The sequence below is a fragment of the Mya arenaria genome, chromosome 1, assembly GCF_026914265.1.
Source record: "Mya arenaria isolate MELC-2E11 chromosome 1, ASM2691426v1".
Classification (NCBI taxonomy): Eukaryota; Metazoa; Mollusca; class Bivalvia; order Myida; family Myidae; genus Mya; species Mya arenaria.
Genome location: NC_069122.1, coordinates 3,580,830 through 3,586,862, shown reverse-complemented (window position 1 = coordinate 3,586,862; position 6,033 = coordinate 3,580,830). Strand labels below are relative to the sequence as shown.

General features: G+C 34.8%; 1 long non-coding RNA gene across 1 annotated transcript; it reads right to left on the bottom strand.

Moving 5' to 3' along the window:
• Positions 1 to 955: 955 nt before the first annotated feature.
• On the bottom strand, positions 956 to 5,313 carry LOC128228549 (uncharacterized). Its single transcript, XR_008259942.1, has 4 exons — positions 5,250 to 5,313; positions 3,590 to 3,674; positions 2,091 to 2,232; positions 956 to 1,044 (listed from the first exon to the last, which is right to left on the bottom strand). It is a non-coding gene; the product is annotated as an uncharacterized LOC128228549 (long non-coding RNA).
• Between the last annotated feature and the right edge of the window lie 720 nt (positions 5,314 to 6,033).

Below are 6,033 nucleotides of genomic sequence, written 5' to 3'. Positions count from 1 at the left end.
ACTAAAGCTAGAGTTAAGTAGCTCTTTAGTCTCTTCTACACTCATTAGTTCTTCTTACATCAAAACTTCATTTTTATTAAAGTTTGTTTTTCTCTTTTATTTGCAGAAGACAAGTCAGCCATCTTGGAAGGAGAGTGATGCATTATGGGACAGGAAGTAGAAATTTAACAGCCTTTTAAGGATTTAACACTGGCGTTATGGACTTAACGCTGACGTAATTAAACGGCAGCGTTAAGTCTCTTTAAGCAACAGGATTTTAACGAAGCGCTATCTAACGCTCCGTTAAGGATTTAACGGACTGTTAAGCTAACGTAGCGTTATATTTAACAGAGGTTTTGAGCAACCGGCCCCAGTACTTTCTAAACAGTTTTCGGTACGATGCAAATATCGGGAACCAATACCGGGAACCGATGTGCATCCATGACGATATACGTGAATGCATGCTTGTTTGTACACGTCTGTTCAAAGATAAGGCTTAATACTTGTACAACTTTAATATACAACCATCACTCAAACATTACACAACCATCCCACAACCATTAAACAACCATTACCCAACCATTAAACAATGCCAAGGTCAACGGATAGGTGTTGTTGGCGCTTACTATCACACAGTTATATCTTCAAAGGCTGTAGAGATACCTCAGTTACAAAGTGTTCACCAAAAAACGAATATTATTGGTACTAAATATATGGCAATTCCCTTTACACTCAAAGATGCCAATGTCAAGGTGCTTGCAAATAAAATATTACTAGCGCTACTACTCTTTGTGTGCTTCGCTTGTACCAATCAAAAGTCATATCATAAGATACTTTAGAAATAAGTTGAGTGAGAATGGTTACGTACAGGCGGACGGACGCACGGTCATTATTTATTCGATTTATTGATTTTCAAGAGAAACATGTGGACTTATTCTAATCAGGTAAAATGGTATACAAGGACGAAACAAGGTACTGGATCTCCTTTGATTGTTTTATTTCTTCTATTATATTTTCAGTAAATGCAGCGTCTTCATTTAGCACTTGTGCGTTCCAGTCACAATCCTGAAAAAGTAAAAATGATACCAGACTAAAGGTAGCCGAATCGCATCATATTTGGCTATGCTTACTTTTATTAAAATTTTAATGACAAATATAAGCAATAAATCTGCTTGATCTTACTGGTGATCCCATATTATACTGCTTTATGAAGGGGTTTAATGTGAATTGGGGAATTTTGTAAATATTTTACCGTTTGAAATGTTCCGAACACGGTGTCTTCACCATGAAAAACCGGTCATTTACTTCGTTAGTTTATAGTTGAAATAAAGAACAAAAATACAAATTGCCACAATCTTTTCTGTAATGTATATAAGGTCACATATTTAACATATAAATAGTCTGTTATCATTACCCTTTTAAATGATACCTAAATGATATCAGATTACCATGCCTCGACATATCACATACTCTGTGAAAGCATGTTAAAAGGAAAACCTTACTGGTACACCGGTTATTTAAAACTAAAATAATTATTTCTTTAAAATCGGATCGAAAGTTTCCGTGGGAGCATACTACCAGAACGGTTTCCAAATTCTGTTTGTTTTACCTACTGCTGTAAATTTTATAACTTGTCGATTTTGTACTATAAATCAGATGTTTAAATGCACAATGGTCCGTATCGAAGGTGGGAAGGCCATTCCTTTTTATAATGTGTCTTTGACTTTCAAAAGCAATATTTGCACGAGGTGTAATCCAAATGGTAGTTGACACTGTTTGGGACATAACTGATAACCATTAGTTCGATATTGAATGCAACGTTTGTATAAAACATTTTTTCCTTTCCAAATGAATGAAATCTCGTCGATCTTGTGCCAGACATTAGATACAAAAGTGTACAGTAAAACTCGGCGCCGGTCGGATCAAGACGGCATTAAGCAACAGTTATACCAGTAAAATTCTTTCCTAATTGAGATCTGATAATATGCAGTCCGATTTATTGCACTCAGTAAATGCTGGTGAAAGCAACTGACTATTTTAAAATAAACGTTGTCATAGTTATTCAATATAGAGTGTTGCAACTCGTTAAATAACGTAAACGACTATCTTACCCTCTGCACAATAAATCACAATAAAATCCAGAAGGAAATGGCAGTTTGCTATGGCATTGGGTTAAACACGTGGCTTGAGTGGCTTTCGTTGCATCATCCCCCAATAAGTTACACAAATGCCGAAAATCATCTGGATCTGGAACTGTTCATTTAAAAAGTATTAACTACGTTATCAAATATACAGTAAAAGTGCAGTCATTCGAACAGTCGGTCTTTCGAGAACTGACGGTCAGTCGAGGTCAAAGCTAAGTCCCGACCAATTTTCCTTCTATTTTCATATAAAGTATACTGATGCTAGATCGAAACCTAAATAAGTCGAAGATTCGAGCACCATTGCCGGTCCCAAACATACAAATCATGCGCAAAACATTATGATTACCTCGAGGTCATACCTTTACATACGTACAGATAATTAATCAATACATAATCAAGGGCTAAGGTTAGGTTGTTGATAATACATTGCTATGTTAAATATATATCAATCGAGGCTAACACCAAAAATATATATTTCTCCCATCTCAGATAATGAGATCCAAATTTGGCGGCAAATCCTTATCTTGCCCAATGGCAAAATGTACCCGTATTGAAATGCTTTTTTTCACTACTTACAAATGAGATATTTCTGTACATTTTACCGCATTTTGTGCAACTGAGATGGGAAAAGAGCATCAACCATGACCGCTAGGGTATGATAGGTTCATCCCAACCCTTGTGCAGTGTGTTCTGTGGTAAATCTCGTTTCCGCCAAAAAAACTACACCCGGGTGAACCAAACTTACACTCTCGGTCATGGTAGATTCTTATAATTTATTTTCATTTGTAAATGGTGTTTCAACCGTCATGCGCTTAATCCCATCGAATTGTAATTATGCACTTGCTCATTATTCTAGGTACTGCTTTTTCATATCTTTGTACTTTATAATCACAATAAATTCGCTTTCTAATATTCTTTTTCGGTCGATTTCTTACAATGTCCACGAACGAAGAATTAAAAAGATAATTGAAAAATTCACGCTGATTAACAGTCATGTACATGCAACCTTAAGGTCGGATAATCTTGAGGACAACGATAAAGTGTTTTCCCAACATTACTTTATTTATGAGGCGTGCATAATAAAAACTTTCATGTAGACCACCCTTAACCTAGCCGCAACGGGTGCGACGGCTTAGACGCTAAGACAACTGTAGACACACTCCATATCCTTCAAATGGTCAGGCAAATATCTAGACGTGGGTTTACATGAATTATATATCTAAGAAAATGCGAATTATGACCAACAAACTCTGACATGTTCTGATTTGTCTGTTCAACACAATAATATTAATATTCTAAACTATATAATTTAATATTTAGACTCTTGTAAGACTTTCGAAACTTCCGATATAATTGATATCGAAATACGTGCATATTTCACAATACAACACTCGATGAGGAAACTAATTCCTCTCACGCAATATTGTGTATAGTTTAGACTGCTATTTCGTATTCACAATTCTTACAAAAGTCTAGCAATCTTTTGTCGACGTGGGTAGAGAACGCAAGGGGCAGCAGCACCAGCAAAACCAACAGTATCTTCATGGTGACCTGAAATAAAATAATCTTATATGTTTCGTTTTGACGCCAATTTAGATTTTAGGTTGTTGCAATTGAACAGTCAATTTATGTGAATAAGACCGACCTCCAGCTCATTCAATTTTGATTTTCGTTTTCAACGTTTCTCGCCAAAATTAAGCATTTACATGTACAGTTTGAAATGTTTATGACAAAACAAATCATATAACATCTTTACATTAATTTTATACAGTTTAAGTTTTTTAGTACACCTACATGTGGCACATATACACAAGGACATATACAACGTTGCAATAAAATAACATGATATATCTGCAACTTATTCGGTTTCATAGCGTCTAACGTGAATAATAGATGAGGTTGATTTTGCAGCTTTTAGATTGGATATCCACTGATATGTTTAAACAAACATTTTTCCAGAAATATCAAGTCGATTTATATAAAATTTTGTTGCAATTTAAATAGACTTTGCTTATAATACGTTTGGAACTAAGGCAAATGAATAGCTTACGACAAACAATGTACAAACAAAACAGGTACACTACACTACAGTGTTATAAAGAACTCAATAGTTGAATAACGAAAACCTATCTGAACTAATTGTATGATACGCTCAAGCATACACAACACGTTAGTATAACGTAGTGTAAACGTTGTACCCTGGTGTTGTTGTTATGCAACATTGTGGAAACGCTTTGATAACATAACTGAATAACTTCTTATTATCATTATTTGTATTGCTTAAATCGGCATCAGAACGTGTTTGCGATTAAATGAATGTGTTGTATATAGTTTCCTTTCCAGTTTTTTGGACAACATTGCCACAATGTTCAGAAAATCATTCATTTTACGGTGTAACAATGTAGTAAACAATCGTTATGGCAATCATGTCACGAGGTTGTGGTTATTACGGATGTGTAACGACGCTGTTGGATGTTGTCTTTACGACGTTAAGAAAACACTACATTTAATGTTAAAGCAACGTTGATGATAACTTTGTGACAACATTATTGTGTTATATTGAACCGTCCTAATGTTTCGGTTGTTTGATCGATTGTTTAAACATTAACAATCCAGTTAAGCGCTGTGATATTTAATTATTTACTCATCAGCTAAGAAAAATGCTGTGATATGGATGGATCAACATATCCTTTTCGACCGAGGCTAGAAATAGGAAGATGATACTATTGAATGAAATATCAGACACTGTATAACTAACTGTTTTAACCTGAGTTGAATGTAATGCTATTTTAGTATGATGTCCAGTTTATCAATGTATCATTCTATCAAATGCAAAATAAATAAGATATTAAATTTCAAGTTGATATTTATATGAAAAACTACAGAAACAAGTCCAGTAGTCGAACGTTTAAACATAAACTACGTTTAATGGCACAGGGTCAACGCCAATAACATAGAACACTAAAACACAAAATCAAACAATCACTAACCAAAATCTCCACAAACATTATAAAACTTTTAGAAATATTGCATACTTTTTAATAAAAAAAACGTAAATACTGACGTAACATGTGCCTGCAATTGCAAATATTTTAAATAAATATACAATAAACCATTGAAACTTACGCGTGTGTAAGGTTGTTTGAAACAAAGGCAAGTTGGTCGAAATAAACTGGCGCTCCAATATCCTGTTTCGAAAGTAGAAGGCGCTTCATGGTATTCTTATCTTGTACGAGAAGCCAACAGCCTGTTTGGATTGAAATTGCTAAGTTTGAGTTGATATCATGACTATGCACTTTTTCAATGAGGTCGCCAGTGTTATCAAACTCAAGGACTTTTCTGCCAAGAGGAATGACGTGTTACCTTTGCAAACCCTAAAATTCTTTAATTGGTAAGTTTTGAAGTAACAAAACATTTGAAGATGTATATCAAATCTATGTTGCCTAATGCCTATTGTAATTGCACTCATTGTAACGACGACTGGCGCAAAACAAATGACGACATACATACTATAAATGCATTTGACTACACCTTATCAAATTTCCTTTCACCTGTCATTGCAATTTTTAAAACATTTATTTTGGAAGACATGCTTTCGGGAAAATGTGTGACAGAATGACCTCGATGGAGTTATAAAGTTTTGTGCATGATTTGTGTTTTGGGACAGACTATGGTGCTCGACTCCTTGACTTATTTAGATTCCGATTCAGAGTCACTATATTTTATAAGAAAATAGAAGGAATAATGTTCGGCACTAAGATTTCACCTCGACGGACCCCAGTTCTCGAACGACCGCCTGTTCGAACGACCGCAGTTTTACTGTATTACAAAACCCAATCATGGCGACATGTATAATATAATAGACTTAGGCTATTGCAAACGCAGTCATCGTAACACACATAATTTAATT